Source organism: Oryza sativa, chromosome 5, assembly GCF_034140825.1.
Source record: "Oryza sativa Japonica Group chromosome 5, ASM3414082v1".
Taxonomy (NCBI): Eukaryota; Viridiplantae; Streptophyta; class Magnoliopsida; order Poales; family Poaceae; genus Oryza; species Oryza sativa.
Genome location: NC_089039.1, coordinates 21271595 through 21288055, shown reverse-complemented (window position 1 = coordinate 21288055; position 16461 = coordinate 21271595). Strand labels below are relative to the sequence as shown.

Below are 16461 nucleotides of genomic sequence, written 5' to 3'. Positions count from 1 at the left end.
AAGGGGGGCCTCACGGTTCCCTGGTGGAGGAGTTCATTCTCTGACATCTGGCGCGCCAGGTAGGCGGTGCGTTCGTGATTTTTGAGGTTCTTTTGAGTGCTGGCGTGGTGAGTGTCGCGCCACCGCTACGGGGAAGGCGCAGCATCCTTAGGAGTGTCGTGCCACCCCAGGCAGGGGGCAAGGCCCCCCACATCCCCACCAGGTAAGCTTGGCTACCAGGTCTTTGTGGCGAGTCTTCGGAATGTCCGATGGCCCCCAAAGTTCCGGCCTAGCCTCACCGAGAAGTACGACGACAGCGTCAATCCCTTGAGTCCTTCCAGATCCACATGACGATCATAGAGGCGATGGGGGGTGACGACCGGGTCATGGCGAACTTCTTCCCCATGGCCCTCAGGGGCCAAGCGCGGGGTTGGCTCATGAACCTGCTGCCCGCCTCGGTCCACTCCTGGGAGGACCCCTGCAGTTGAGCTCCGGCTGCCATCAAAGCCCAGGATCCCCTGTGCTGGCTCTTCCGTAGCGGCTAACTTTGGTCCCACCGGCTGGCTATGGTGCCTGGCCCGGCTCAACTAATCATCCTCTCATGTTTTCAGTACTTTCAAATTTTCAACTCATCAACCTAGTACAGCTTGAAATCTTATATTTATTTCCCCCCATTCTATTCTCATGGCCCTGCGACGCCCGCGTGTTGCTCATTTGTTTGCTCCCTCGGTGGTAAGAGCCCAACCTCTCTCCAATCTACATGAACGATTCTTCGCTAAGTGTGGGGGCTAAGTCTTCTAGCCTTATCCTAGCCTTAAGTTGAGCTCTGGGTGCCATCGACGCCCGGGACCCCCTGTGCTGGCTCTTCCGTAGCGGCTGGCTTTGGTCCCGCCGGCTGGCCATGGTACCCGGCCTGGCTCAACTGTGGACAGGAATTGCTGGCTCTAGAGTTTTCGGCTCTCACACTCGTGCGAAAGTAATCGTCCATGTAAAAGGAAAAGAGATTGGAAGGAGGCCACCGAAAGAAAAGAGCAAACAAAATGTGTAGCGTGAGGACACAGGCTCGTGGGAACCTGACCTCGTTTGCTAAGTGGTCACAGTCTTCCCAAGATGGTTCGGAACCCATAGTGGGGGGCCCTCTTCGAGCTAAAGGTTTGAAAGGTCGCGATATGCAAGCAAGGTTTGTGTTTGCTTCATTCATACAAGCAATTCTTTGCTAAAAGTGTGGGGGCTACGATTCCTAGCTCTATCCTAGCCCTGCGTCGAGCTCTGGACGCCGTCGACGCCCGGGGCCCCCTGTGCTAGCTCTTCCGTAGCGTCTGGCTTTGGCCCCGTCGGCTGGTTACGACGCTCAGCTTCGCTTGATCGCAGGCGAAGATTGCTGGCTATAGAAAGTTCAGTCCTCACACTTGCGCGAAGTTAATCGTTTGCATAGAATTATTCTTGCTTATATTTATCTCTCGCCTATCTCTTCCTCGCGGTCCCACGGTACCTATGTGTCGCGCGCAGGCTTGCCTCCCTTGGTAACAAAAAGTTTGTATTCGCTTCATCCATTCAAACGATTCTTTGCTTAAAGTGTGGGGGCTACGATTCCTAGCTCTATCCTAGCCCTGCGTCGAGCTCTGGGTACCGTCGACGCCCGGGGCCCCCTGTGCTAGCTCTTCCGTAGCGGCTGGCTTCGGCCCCGCCGGCTGGCTACGGCGCCCAGCTTAGCTTGATCACGGGTGAAGATTGCTGGCTATGGAAAGTTCATTCCTCACACTCGCGAAAATAATCGTTTGAATAGATGAAGTAGAACATGAACAGAGGTTAACAAATGGCAGGGGCAAGCGTAAGGTCACGGGCCCGAGATAATCTAACAACGTTTGCTGAATATATACAGAAAATAAGTTCACAGCCTAAGGCACGGGCTAGCGAGTCACCCTCAGGCTGGGGCGAAAAAGGCGCATGGGTCTTAGTGCCAGCAAAGAAAGAATAAGAGATCTGGTCCACATGTCATTTGACTAACAGAGTGGCGTCAACCCTGACCACCTAGGAAAAGTTTTGGTCAGGGCTAACGCCGGGGGCTACTGTCGGTGATATGGGCCCAGGAATATTAGGTTTAGAGGGAGGAGGCTACCCCACGATGCCACGTGGCCCTCCCCCGAGGGGAGTCAGGCCCGAGGTGGGGTGGCGGCCACTCCTTCCCCAAAGACTAGTCTGTAGCGCCCTTTCCGTCGTGGCGCCTAGCGGGAAAATTATCTCTTAAAAACCCTAATTGCGAAATTTGTTTCTTTGCTTGTTGTCTAGTGTCCGTGCCATCTCGGATCTCAATCCCCGATCTATCGTCGAGTCCAATTCCGAATCCAAATCCTTCCAAATCAATCCCTCCGCAAAAGTCTATTTTGCCTCCCCCGGGGTCGATGGGCCGAATCTCTCTCGGCCCATCTCCCCCTCCCTCCCGGCGCTCTCTCTCTCTCTCTCTCTCTCTCTTCCTCCCCCTCCGCTCCGCCCGCGCGCCGCGTGCGCGTGCGCGAGCGTCGCGCCGAGCGCCCTCCGCTCCGCCTGCGCCCTGCCCGCGCGCGTGCGCTTGAGCCGGCCGCGCCGAGCCAAGTCCTCCTTTCCGCTCCCTCGCTGCCGCTCCCCGCGCGTCGTTCGCGCGCGCGCCCGCGTGGTCGTCGCCCGCGTCGCGTCTGCGCCGTCCGCGCAGCCGCCCGGTTCCGCTAGCCAGCGCGCGTGCCCGAGCCGCGCCGCTCAAACCACCGCGCCGCCCGTTGTTTCCGCGCGCGCGTGCCGTGGTTGCCGACCGCCTGGTCGCTGCCGCCGTCAGCCCCTGCCGCGCCTGTCGCTCGTGTCGCTGCTCCGCTCCACACCGCCCCGCCGTCATCGCCGTCGTCATCGCCTCGGCCCCGCCTCTCCGCGCGCAAGCCGCCAAGGGACGGAGGCAGAGCTCCCCCTCCCTCTGCCGCGTCGCCCCCGCTCCCCTCCTCCTTTTCCCAAAGAGGCAAGGGACAAGCCCCCTTTCCCTCCCCTTTTTTTTTCTCTTTTTCCCTCTCGCCGGCGTCACCTTCTGTTGCCGTTTTGGCCGCTAGCCGGAGCGCCAGCTCGCCGGCTTGACCGTCCAATGTCGGTTCCCCTCTCCCAAACCGACATTGCTGCCCATTTAAACCCAAGCCCCTCCCCCTCCAATCTCCCTCGTTTTCGTCTCTCGCCGCCACTGTCGCCCCTGTTCGCCGTCGCCGTTCGTCGTCGCGTGCGTGCCGGAGGAGCCGGTGCGCACTAGGACGCGGAAGGGGACTCCGGGCGCGCCCTCTTCTTCCTCTTCCCCGGCCCGAGGCCGGAGAGTTTACTCCCGCGCCGTCGGCCTCTCGTCACTGCGTCCCGTCCGCACGGTAGTGCCTCCCTCCGTTCTTCCTCCTCGCTCCATCTCTCCTCCTTAGTTTTCGGTAGTAGCACGAGTAGCCTCCCCGTAGCTAGCCGGCGCCGCCCCGGCCGTTGCCGCCGCTCGCCGTGTGCTCGCCGCCGTCGCCGCCCGAGCTCGGAAGCGCCGCTCGTCGCCGGCCTCGCTCGGCGTAGCTCCGCCCAATCCGACGCTAGCAACGGATTCCCATAGCCGCGTAGGTGCTCTCGCCGCCGGGAATTGGCCCCTCGTGACCTCGTCGCCGTTTTCCCCTTTTCTCTCCGCCGGTTGCCGCCGCCGCAATCCGCAGCCGACGGACTCCCTCCGGCGAATCCGAGCCGTTGGCTCGTCTCCCCTCGTCCTGAGCAACCACCCGGTGTACTCGCTTTCGCCGGTATCGCCGTGGTTCACTCCGCCGCTCGCCGCTGTCGTCCGCCGTCCGTTCCGGCCGGCGTCGTCGTCTACCTCCCGCCGGCCCGCGTAGCGGCCACGTAGGCGCCACGTCGGCGCCAGCTCGGCCGAGATCGGATCGGGCCGATCCCGGTCAGTCCCTCCCGTGCGCGCGTTCCACCGCGAGCCGTGAGGCTGCGCGTGGGCCCGCCGCATCCGCATCCACCGCGAACCGCGCGCGTGCACCGCGTCCCTCCCCCACCCTAGCGCCGCGCCGCGTGCTCCCTCCGCACGGTGAGCCGAGCCGCTGACAAGCGGGTCCCACCCGGGACCACGCGTGGTGAGCCCGGTCCACCGGCCCTCTCTCTCCTCCCCTCCCCCGCGCGCGCGCTTGGGCCGCCTTGGGCCGGCCGGCCCATTTAGCTCGGCCGGACCGCCCCATCTCTCTCGGGCCGCGCCCTAGCCGCCCGAGGAAAAGTCTATTTTCCCTCCCTCTTTTCCTTTCTTTTCTTTTCTTTTTCAAAAAGGACTTAATTAAATCCTTTTCCTTTAGACCAAAAATCCAATAATCTTATAAATTCAATATCTTCCCAACTGTAAATCCGTTTGACTCCGTTCAACTTCCAAAATTCCTCAAATCTCGAGATCTATCTAATGGCATGCTTAGAGGTCATTAATAGGGCTTTATTTTCGCCGTTTGTTTCGCGTGTAGTTTCGGAGCCCGAAGACCCGCAGCGCGAGGATTTCGAGGATCAAGCTCCAGATCTCGAGCAAGGCAAGCCACCTTTGAACATCTTGAGCCTATATTTGAAATTTAATTATGTTGTTTGAAAATATTATGCATTGATAGGATCGCACTTAACCTGTTGTCCCGTCTGCAAGGCAGATTGGCGGACCTACCTAATTTGTTGCATTTGATCCTTCCTTTATTAATTGTGATACCATGTCCCCTTGTAACCATCTAGTTGCACCTCGATATTCGTGCACTCTGTGCGAGTATCGACGGTCGCCTTCAAACTTAAAATCTGAGTAACAACTTGGGTAAAACTTGGGTTTTACAAAAGACTTGGAAAACCCGACACCTGGGTCGGTGCTTGCGAACTAAATGAATTTCCGAAACCGCGGACCGGGGAACGTACCGGGTGTACGGTTTTCCGCTCTTGCACTTAAGGACCGTTTCCTTGGAATTTCATCAAAACATAAGACAAGTACGACCACATGGGTGGAATGGGACACCCCTGGCTGAGTAACTAGCTTATCAGGGGAGCCTTGATGCCGAGAGACATGTGGATTCGCCGGGGTGGTGTCGGGGAGGACCCCTGGGCTTCCTGGCACAGTATGGTCTGGGACCTAACCTGTTGTTGGTCTGGGACCCCTCTCGTCGGCATATGGTAAACCTGTGTCGGCTTTGGAAATGCCTTGTCATGAAAGCTTGGAGGTCTCCCGACGTGGCTGATCCCCATGGGCTGGGTGATCCGGGTTAGTAATGTCGTGTGGGTAAAGTGTACCCCCTCTGCAGAGGTTAACAAACTGTTCGAACAGCCGTGCCCACGGTCATGGGCGGATGTGAGATGATTCCTAGCGTAGTTTTGTTTGACTACTGCTTGTGAAATTGCTGTTGTGGAAAGGGGTTCGATGTTTGTAAAATCTGCAGCTGATGGGATCAGCTAGGCCCGGGTGGCCGTTTGAAAGTTGTTGGCCCGGGTGGCCGTTTGAAAAGCTGTTGGCCGGGTGCCAACCTTGTTTTCAAATTTTAAAGACTGATACATTGCACGTACTCCGACCGGACGAGACGCACTGTCTCAACCGTGTCGTTTGAGAAGCACTCACTTAGTTGTTTTTAGAAAAGAGTTCAAATAAAATCAACTGCAAAAACAACAGCCTTTCCTTGAAGCCTGCATTAAACACTTATTTCCCTTGGCTTGCTGAGTACTCCCGTACTCACCCTTGCTCTATATAAATAATCCCCCCCAGTTGCTGAAGAAGATGAAGCGGATCCTGCTGATGAGGAGTTCTTCCAGGAGCAAACCGGCTACGATGAGTTTTAGGGTTTCGGCCTAGTTCCCAAGTCGCGCCTGTGTTGGTTGGTCCTAGTCCTGGTTTCCGTTCCCTTTTGTAATGCAGTTGTGAGCTCGGGATCTGTCCGTAGCCCAACATGACTGTATCTCTACTCTATAATAAAGAGACCGCTGTTGCTGTGATATTCTGTCTCCCTGTGATACCAGCACTGTTTCCTGGGACTGGTATCGATCAACAGGTTAATTTGGAGCGTCACGGGCTAGTTCCGGTCGGGATTAGTTCGGGGCGTGACATAGTCGGAGGAGGCTGCCCCCCGATGCCACGTGGCCCTCCCCCGAGGGGAGTCAGGCCCGAGGTAGGGCAGCGGCCACTCCTTCCCAGAGACTGGATGGAGGAGGCTGCCCTCCAATGCCACGTAGCCCTCCCCCGAGGGGGGTCGGGCCCGAAGTAGGGCGGCGGCCACTCCCTGGCCGAGACTAGAGGGAGAAGGCCGCCCCAGGCGCCACGTGGCTCCCCCCGAGGGGGGATCGGGCCCGAGGTCAGGCGGCGGCCGCCCCCTCCCATGACCAGGGGTCGGGCTCCCCCGACCCCCTCTCTAGGTGTAACGCCCCGATTTTCGTTCGGGATTAAAAATCAATTAATAATACATTTTCTAGAAATTAAATAAAAGTTAAATCAACTTAATCAAGTGAATTATAGAGGAAATTAAAATTTTCTTTAAAAATCATTGGCCGGGAATATTTTGTAATATTCTTTGTGCCCTAAAATACTCTCTGAAATTTCCCGTGAATTTTCGGAGCTCAAGAAATAATTTTAATAGCACAAAGTTCATTTAATCAATTAAAATAAAAAGAAAACAAATAAAATTTTCCCCTCTTTGTCTTTGGGCCGCTTTCGGCCCAAGATCTTTTCCCCTCCCGCGGCCCGCGCCCTCTCTCTCCCTCTCCCGGCCGGCCTCCCTCCCCATCTCTTGGGCCGTCGGCCCGTTTCCCCTCTCCCTCGCGAAGTCTGTTTTACGTCCCCCATCCAGCTCTCCCTCCCTCTCTCCCCGACAGGTGGGACCCGTGGACCCCACCTGTCATCCCCTTCCTCCAGCTCCAACTGCCGCCATGGCCGCCCGAGCCGCCCCACGACGCGGCCGTTTCCGCCCACCTCCTCCACCCCCCGCGCGCGCGCTCGTCCGTGGGACCTCGCCGCCCACGTCCGCGCCGTTTTCCCCCACCTCTCCCCTCCAAAACCGCCACCCACACCCCACGATGCCGCCCACGCCACCGGCGGTTGCCGCCCCGACTCCGCCTCTCCCGGGCTCGATCCCGCCTCCCCTCCCCTATAAAAACAATCCCCGGCCTTCCCTCATCCATTTCCCCCATTTTTCCCAAGCCGCCGCGCCCTCCCTCGCTCTCCCCGCGCCGAGCCCACGCACCGCCGCTCTCCGGCGAACTCCAGCAGCGCCGCGCCGCCGCTCCCGTCCACCCCGCACTGCGCCGTCGCCCTCCCCGGCACCGCAGCCGCCGTGCACACCCCGTCCACCGCTCCGTCCTCTCCTTCCACCCCCGCAGCACCATTCCCACAGTGCAAGCCAAAACCACCGCCATTCACCGCCTCCAGCCGCCTGCTACTGCCGCCCTAGGGCTTGCCGCGTCGTGCCGTTTGTGTCGTCGGCATCACTGTGCCGAGCTCTACCCCGGCCCCTAGTCCTTTTCCCCTCCCCAACTCCGAAACACCGCCACCACGTGCACCACCTCTCTCCGCCGTCGCCGCTCCCGCACCCTGCCACCACCGCAGCCGGCTTCGCCGCCGCGAGGACAAGCCTGTCGGCCGCTCCCCTCCCCAACCGACCGCCAAGCTGTCACCTCCACTGCCAACCCGAGGCCGCCGCCGCTTTCGCCGCCCCGGCCACCGTTTACCGCCGCTCCTGGCCGTCCCGAGCCGCACCCGTGGCCATCCTCAGCGTCGCCGCGCCTCGGTCGCCGCCCCTCGCCGCCGAAATTCCACGGGAGCCCGCTTTTCCCCGTTCAAGGTCCCGGAGGCCCCCGGCCGTCACTCGTCGCCCGTCGGCCGCCGTTGGGGCGCCGCCGTCGTCCTCGCCCGGGGAGCGCCGCCGCTACCTCGCCTCCGTCCGGTGCCGTGCCGCTTGGTGAGCATCCCCCTTCCTCCTCTCCTTTCCGCCGCCCTTCGCGCGCCTTCTCGCGCCGCCGCTCGCCGCCGGTGGCCGTGCGCCGCCGTGCGTCGTGTCTCGGCCGGGCCGGCTCTGAGCCGTGCCCGTGCTCTGGGCGCCCTGCCTCGTGGCCGCCCGATCAGCTCGAGCTGATCTGGGCCGTCGGTTCCTGCGGACCGGCGGTGGACCACCCCGTGGTCCCGGTCCACGGTGGACCGATTCCCTTGACCCGCTGGCGTGTGGGGCCCGCCTGTCGGCGCCGGCCTCTTTGATGACGTCAGCACTTAAGCTTTTCCTTTGTAAAAATAAATAATAATTGCGCAATAAATCGAGTTTAATTCTAGAAATTCATTTAAATGGCTCAAAACTTCTAAAATTCATATCTAATTCATTCGAACTCCGAATTGAGCCATTCAACTTGCAAAATTCATCTAAAATTGAGCTCTACATGTTTGTTTAGTTTTTATGTACTATTTTCTTGGTTTTTATTAGAGTTTTTCCTCGTTTTGCGTGCCAGCGTGTAGTTCCCGTCGTTTCGGAAGATCGCGTTCGCAAGGATAAGAGTTCAGAAGATCCAAGTGAAGAAGCAAGGCAAGTCACACATTCCCCTTGAGCATGTTGATCCCAATTTACAAATGTTTTACTGTTTGCAAATAAATATGCATGTTTTGCTAATTACATGGGGTCAGGGTTTTACCTATCTGCTCGCTTGTGTCATGTTTACTTGATATCTGTCCTTTGTCAACCATGGGTAATAAATCGCCTAGCTGGTGTTACTTTGATGACCTAGCTAGAACTATATGCTTAGCCATGCTTAATTACCACTAGCTCAGTCGATGGGATAATTGCAGTATTAGACATTCTAGTATCTTGTTGAGCTGCGTGCTCGAGACATCTGGCCATGCTTCATGGTCGTAATTATCCAACTAAAATGCGACTGAATGGTGGGCTGTGGGTGCATGGTTTTGCTGGTCGCACCCATGGCAGTTAAGGACCGATTCGCGGGATGCCCTGGAAGAACTTATCGTACTTACCACAAGCCAGCGCGGGCAACGGCTGGGCTTGTAGTGTAGCTTTCCTCTAGTCGACGCATCCAGGCAAGGGTGGGCGTGATGGAGCGGGGCGGGCCCTGCGACGGCCTCTGTCGCTTCCGGATTCACCTAGGCACGAGAGGGGACTGCCCGTTGCCCGCTGGGGACGGGGGTGAAACCTGAGGTGTGGTGTGCTTGGCTAGAGGGGGTTATGCGAAGGGTCCTGTCACGGCCTCTTTCCGGTATGTCGTGGTGGCATGTCGGCGCACGGAAACGTGTCGTGGGGCTGTGTCTTGTGGGTACAGTTGTACACCTCTGATCAGAGTAAAACTATTCGAATAGCCGTGCCCGCGGTTATGGGCGGTCGACTAGATTCACCGTGATTAGTCTCACACTTAATAAATCGACCCAATACACTGTAGTTTAGGTGGGTTGGTTGGGCCTGTTCAACGTGGTGTAGCGTTGATCAGTGGAGATTTAATGTTACTTTAATTACTCAACAGTTTTACTGTTTTGCTCAATAAAATGTTTTACAACCGCCTTTATGCAAATAGCCACAAACCATCCTTGTATCCCCTTGCACGTCTGCATCGTTGGTGTGGCTTGCTGAGTACGGTGGTTGTACTCAGCCTTGCTATTATTCCCCCTTTTCAGAAGTGTAGTGCTTCTGAGCTGAAGATGGAGTTAGAGGACCAAGGCTCAGACCCCAGTTGAGTTTGGCCTGTGGAGTGGAGCTGAAGCCCCGCTAGGATCGTTTTTTTTTCCGCTGCTGCTGCTTTTGTTTCGGTGTGAGGACTAAGTGCCTCTTCTGTAAGTATTTTACGCTTATTTTACGTTTGGAACTGTATATTACTTGTCGTTTTGTGTACCCTGGCTGGTCCTGGACAGGGATTTAATACGCAAAATAGTCTGGAAATTTGGGTTAAATTTCTGGGCGTGACACTAGGTCACCACGTACAGTGGGTTAGGTGTCCGCCTCCAGGTGCCCACCTACCCGCATTTATGGCGTCCCGAGCGGTCGCGCCACGCCGCGTTTAATGCGGTGTGCAGTGCACTCAACCGGTCTGTGACCGGTCGAATGACTGATGGGACCCTTGATGTCAGGCGCACCATCGCGTGTGTCAGGCGGCGTGCAGCCCGACATATCCCATCAAATAATGATGGTGAGAGGTTCTCATCCTCTTATCCCAGCCGGATTCGGTCCTCCCGCTCTGGTCAAAGCAAGGCTCCCGTTTCCCGGTGTAATAGGAGACCAGAAGTCTTCACCCGTTAAATGGTGACTGACAGGGGCACCCCCGTGTCAGGCGGCAAGATTTGACAGGCCCCATCATCAAGACGACGTGTGCTTGGCTTCCCAAGTCAAGAGATAAGACATGCATTTAATGTAAAGATTATAATACTTCTCCACCGGAGCTAGGTTAGGTTGTTGGGCCCATGTGGTAACCCCTTGAGGTATAAAAGGAGGTCCAGGCCTAATGGTGGAGGGGGGGACTTCTGAGCGAACTGGCGCTTGGGTCTCGCAACCCCAAGCACTTGTATTCTACATTCAATCAATCATGCACAGGAGTAGGGTATTACGCTTCTCAGTGGCCCAAACCTGTATAATCCTCTTTTGTCTCATCGTCTTGGAGGGGCCTAACCCCCTCAAGATCACACAGCTCCGCTTGCCAAGCACTCGAATCTCATCCGCTGCCCCCGGCCGAACTCACAAAGGGGAGTCTCACGGTTCCCTGGTGGTGGAGTTCATTCTCCGTCATTTACAAATTTGACCTTGTGGTTTTAGAGTTCATTGTATCGTTGGGTTTTATTTTTATAATTTTTAGAAGTCTCACCAAACGCCACCATGTACTCCTCTACGGCCCGCCCGCTGCCTCTCATTTTTATTATCGTTGAGATTTGAATATCGAACATAATTATCATTGAGGTTTTTTTGTTACTTTCTAGAAATCCCGCCAATCATCGAGACCGTGCTGCTTAACGAACTGCTCGTCGTCCCTCCTCTTAATTATCATTAAAATTCTATTTTGAGATTTTGTTTATAGTTTTTATATGTTCCATCTACCTACGCCACTCTATTTTCTTATGGGTCTATTGTTTCTCTCATATGTATTATAACTAGCATGGTGGCTCGCGTAGATTACGCGGCTAGCATCATTATATTTTCTCTCATATAATAGCATATATGTTTTCTTAATTTATTATTAAAATATATTAAAATAACAACGTAATTTTAAATTTTGTACTAACTTTACGAAACTACTAATGCGTACTATTCATATTCATATTGTATTTTATATACGTGTTAATTATTAATTATTTTTAATATTATATATATATATATACACACACACACACATACAAATAACTAAAATTTGATATTAAAAATAATTAATAAATAACACGTATATAAAATACAATGTGAATATCACACATTAGTAGTTTCGTAAAGTTAGTATAAACTTTAAAATTATGTTGTCATTTTAATATATTTGAATAATATATTGAGAAAACATATATGCTATTATATGAGAGATACTATAATGATGCTAGCCGCGCAATCTGCGCGGGCCACCATGCTAGTTTGATATATTAAATGTAGACTAATAACAAAACAAATTACAGATTCCGCTTGTAAACTGCGAGATAAATTTATTAAGTCTAATTATTCATCATTAGCAAATGTTTACTGTAGCAACACATTGTCAAATCATGGAGTAATTAGGCTGAAAAGATTCGTCTCGTAATTTACATGCAAATTGTGCAATTGGTTTTTTTCCTACAATTAATACTTTATGCATGTGTCCAAACATTTGATGTGATGGATTTTTTAAAGTTTGAAGGGAATTAAACACATCCTTAGTTTTAAGTTACGAAGCCCACTTCTTTCATATGTGGCAGCGCGTTTTGCTTTTGTCGACTAAATCTACCATATAATTCACCAACTCATTTTACTTATCATTCACTCCTACTCTTACATTCATCACTCAACGGTTCAGATCGTCCGTGTAAAATCGAACGATGGAGATCGATCCAACCTCCCCCCTCCCGGAATCGCTGATTCCACCTCCCACCTCCTGAATCGCGCACGCCCCACTATCTCTCTTGCTCTCCCAGATCCACGTCTCCTCTCCGCCCCTAACCACGCCGCTGCCCTAATCGCCGCCTGCCGCATGCCGCCGCCTTAGATCCTCCGTCGTCAAGGGCGCCGGCTCGCCGTGGTCTCCATTGCCGCCCTCATCTCTCCCCTGTCGCCGCCTACTGTGAGTCCTCGACGAAGGTGAAGCGGTGGCGCGGTGATCTCCGGTGAAATCGACGCGCAACGCCGCAATTCGTTTCTGACTGAGGTGGCGCAGTGGCTGGAGCGAAAGGCGCCTCGCCGGCATGACGTGGACTGCAGCGGATCTTCGGCAACATCACAGCGCCATTGCTCCATCTTCCATCGGCAATTGTGCTCCTCGTTGGCAAGTGGCGGCTTGAACAGTAGCATGGCGCTCCCCGGCGACCGATCTGTGTGGCAGCTCTAACGATCTTTGTGCTCCCCTGTTGTGCTGCTAATCTCCATTGAGATCAGGTCAAATTTCCCCAATTTTGTTGTTTCCAATTAGAGAGTTTCTGTAGATATGTTTCCAATTATAGCGTCGTCTTTTGCTCATATATCATTTTTGTTTAGCGAAAATATATGATGAAAATTTGTATGTGTGGTAACAGAAAAAAAAATTGCAATCATAAAATCATATATATAGTCTGGTTCTGAACAAATTACATATCAGGTTAATTCATGTGGATCATTTGGTTAATTCAGACAAAAAAATTGCTGTACATAATTGTTCAAAGAAACCTTTTTTTAAGACAAATATGAGCTCATTTTTAGAAGAAAAAAATCCATTCCTCTACTTCAAACAGTGATCACTCCAAGTGCACATTCTATCGACCATATTATGATTTAATGAGATGCTTATAGCCCTTCTGGTGTAAATGCAGTCAATAGTAGGGAATCTCTCCTATGTGGTCAAGGGTGCTGGCTTGCTGGGGTCTCCGTCACCCTGACATCAGGTTGCCGTCGATCCATCGCCTTCATATTTTGTTGGGTAAGAAACAAATCAACGATTCTTCAACAATTTGAGTTTGCAGTAGATGGAGTGTTATATCGACTGAAATATTATTTTTTATTCTTTTGTTTGTAACCTCAAGCTTCCCAGATTGCCAATTCCTGTCCTAGATTGTTGGTAGTTTGTCTACTGAGGATTCTGTACTGGAAAACATGTCAGGGCAGTGTGGCGTTGTGCTGTCTGTGAATACATGTTTCTTTGAGAGGGAGGAGCATGAGAGAGAACGCCAGATTTTTTTGGCATTCTCAACTAGAATGAGAAATATGAATACACTGTTCGAATTTTGGAAGATGTGAATCTGCCAAGATGTTTGCCAAGCTCTACATACACCATTTGTTTGCTAAGGTGTTTTCAGTAAAATTCCTTTGGGCAACTGTGACAATGGTAAATCAAGAAAATGATGGTAATTTACCAAGTGCTTTTCTACCAAATTACATCAAACATTGTATATATTTTCATGGGCCATATTGGAAATGTTGTTTTATGGCTAATATTAGCATTCTTATTTTTTAGATCCGATAAATTTCAGGTTGCAACTTACAAGGATCGGTTTTGGTAGGACCACCAAGTTGCCTAGGATTTTCGGGTAAGGATTATTTGTTGTTCTGATGCGGATCATGGAAATCGTGTGAAAAATTATCCAGATTCTGGTCTTGAATTATACTTGCCAAAACTGACAAGATTATATGAATATCTATAAAAATAACTCTACTGTTTCTTTTTGTGTGGACATATATTGTATATTGAAGTGATAATATATAATTGTCGATGGTCATGGATTATTATTTTCATATAGTAATAATATCAGGTATGCTGATTTAGAAAGCTTTTGGTCTAGAATATTCTGATTTTCTCTCTTTCTAAGGCCAAGCTATGGTATTTTTTATTCACCTAAGTTGCAAATTGTAATGAGTTTTATTTCTATACATCCAAATGAAAATAATACTTCCTCCGTTGAAGCAAGCATGTGATATAGAGATTGTATCAAGCAGCCAAAATATCATGTGCTCGTCATGGAAGGCGGTCGGAGTCGGAGAAAAGAAGTGGACCAGTTAATATAACATCTCTAGGCATTTTGCTTTTTAGTTGTTGTTTGCTAGCATAATTACTTTTTGTATTTTGTTGTTTTCTAGATGTTTCGAAATTTTGATGAACGATTTCGGTCGCGACTTATTTGCGAATATGATTATGTATTATTTGTTACATATATATATGCTTGAAAAACATGACTACGTGCATTACCAAATGTTACCGTAGCGTTAGCACGGGCATGCTACTAGTATGGATAGGTTCTGAAGAATAATCTACACTATAGTTTAACAAATATTTTTACTCATTCATCATGTGACACATCCAACTATCCAAATTCATCTATGGGGTAAGATCCGATGGCTCCGCACCTCCCTCTGATCGCGCCTCTCTCTCCCGCATCCCCTCTCCCCTCCTCTCTCTCTCTCGCAGTCTCGCGCTGTCGCGCACGGTACACCCGGAAATCCTCACTCATCCCTTCAATCACGCGCTCCTCCCGCACGCCGCATTCATGCCTTCGCCGGTTCGCCCTTGCGTTGCATCCCTCCCCGTCGCCTCGTTGTCCCACCCCCATGCTAGGAACCGCGCCTCACCGCCGAACCCCATGATTCGCCGTCGCCGCAGATCCGCCACGCGCGCCAGAAACTGCCTCGGAGCCTCATCGGCTGCCGCACCGACCCCACTCCTCCATTCCTCCGCCGCGGTCGACGAATTATGAACTACTATAATTACGAGGACAGCCGACGGTGGGGTCGCCTCGTCGCATGGCCCGCACCCCCCACCGTCGGCTGCGCCACCAACGCCGGTCTGCGACGCGCCCGCTCCGCGATGACCCCACTCCTTTGCCGCGCTCGGCGCCTTCCTCGTCGCACGGCGCGCCCAACCGTCAGCTGCACCGTGAACGCTTGTCCGCCACGCCGCCGGTATCCCCATCTCGGATCCCCACTGCGAACGCCTGTCCTCTCCGGACGTCGTCGACTACTTCTAGCATCCGCCGCAATCGGCTTCGCCCCTGCCGCACAGGGCTGAGCCCTCGTTCGCCACTGCTCGATTTCTCCTCTCCCACGCGGCTCCTCCATCGTCGTCGCATCCCGTCACGTCGATCCGGCGGCGGCGTAGGTGGAGTGGCGGCTCAGGGAGCGGTCGGCACGGCGATATGCTGCTCCCGTCGATCCGGCGGCAGCGCAGGAAGCGGTCGGCGGAGGGAGCGGTGTCTTGCCAATATCTCAGGTGCCACCTGACTACCCTCAAGCACCGCTGCCGCCACGCCACGGGTGGACAGGTACTTCTCCGCCTCGCCGGCGCCACCGTCTACCACGCCTCCGCTGTTCGTCGCATCGGCTGGCACATGGAGGTAGTGGACACTGCTGCTGGTGTTGCCATTATATCTTGTAATCTACCCTCGATTTTTTTTTTTTTGCTTTTTTACACTTGTGCCTGCCCCAATTCAGTTGGTGATGTACTGTTAAAGATTGCCTTGAAATGCTATTACATCACAAATTTGAGAAGTGAGGTGACTTGTACTTACATGCAGGAGCTGAAGCCAAATCCTAGCTGCCGCTTCAGTTAGCATCAACGCTATTGTATTTCTTCCAAGATGATCCCGGAGCTCAATGCTAAGGTGAGCGTTAATGTCATTTACCAGATCTCATGTTGGGCTATGCTTGTACTATCATATTTGCTAATGGTTTCTTGATAAGCTAGCAGGCGGCTGCAGGAGGTGATGTGGGAGGCAGTTAAGCAAAGAAAGAATGTGTTCAGAAGCTGCTCAATCTGAAAATGGAGGTATGATCGATTTATTCAGCAGTCATCTTTGATGTCCCTGACTTTTTCTCTGATCATGGATTAGTGAATTGCATTATTGGTAATTCAGGAAAGAAATCTTCAAGAAGACTTGGGAGTGTGGTAGGTTGCAGGTGAAGAACCACATGTTGGCGAATGAGCTTGCACTGTTGAATGTGTATGTTTGTGCATCCAACCTGAAAGATGCAAATTCTTGCCTATGATAAGTGGAATGCATTTAGTTGTTTTTTGTCCGTTGGATTGACATATATGAACATTCAGCAGTAGTAAGAGATCCTTAAGTTGACCACTTGATAAATATATATGTGAACTGTTAGAATGTTGCATACTAAATAATTACACCAAATTGTTCCCCCTGCTGAAACTAGATGAGCACTATCTGAATGTTGCCTTTTTATATGTGATATTTCTCTAAAACTGAATGTGAATCCTTTATTGCAGAATTATGTCAGTCCCATTTTACAAAGCTTAGATTTAATATGATCCAAACTGAAACTCGATTCACCTCAGTTGCAAATTGTGACGAGTTTTATTGTATACACATCCAAATGAAAAAAAATTTAC

General features: G+C 52.2%; 2 long non-coding RNA genes across 2 annotated transcripts; both read left to right on the top strand.

The window, feature by feature from the left end:
• Positions 1-12060: 12060 nt before the first annotated feature.
• Positions 12061-14024, top strand: LOC107281032 (uncharacterized). Its single transcript, XR_001545921.3, has 4 exons — positions 12061-12527; positions 12938-13044; positions 13148-13468; positions 13595-14024. It is a non-coding gene; the product is annotated as an uncharacterized lncRNA (long non-coding RNA).
• A 644-nt stretch (positions 14025-14668) lies between these two features.
• On the top strand, positions 14669-16199 carry LOC107281046 (uncharacterized). The gene is made up of 4 exons (XR_001545937.3): positions 14669-15448; positions 15629-15715; positions 15802-15879; positions 15968-16199. It is a non-coding gene; the product is annotated as an uncharacterized lncRNA (long non-coding RNA).
• The last annotated feature ends 262 nt before the right edge of the window (positions 16200-16461 follow it).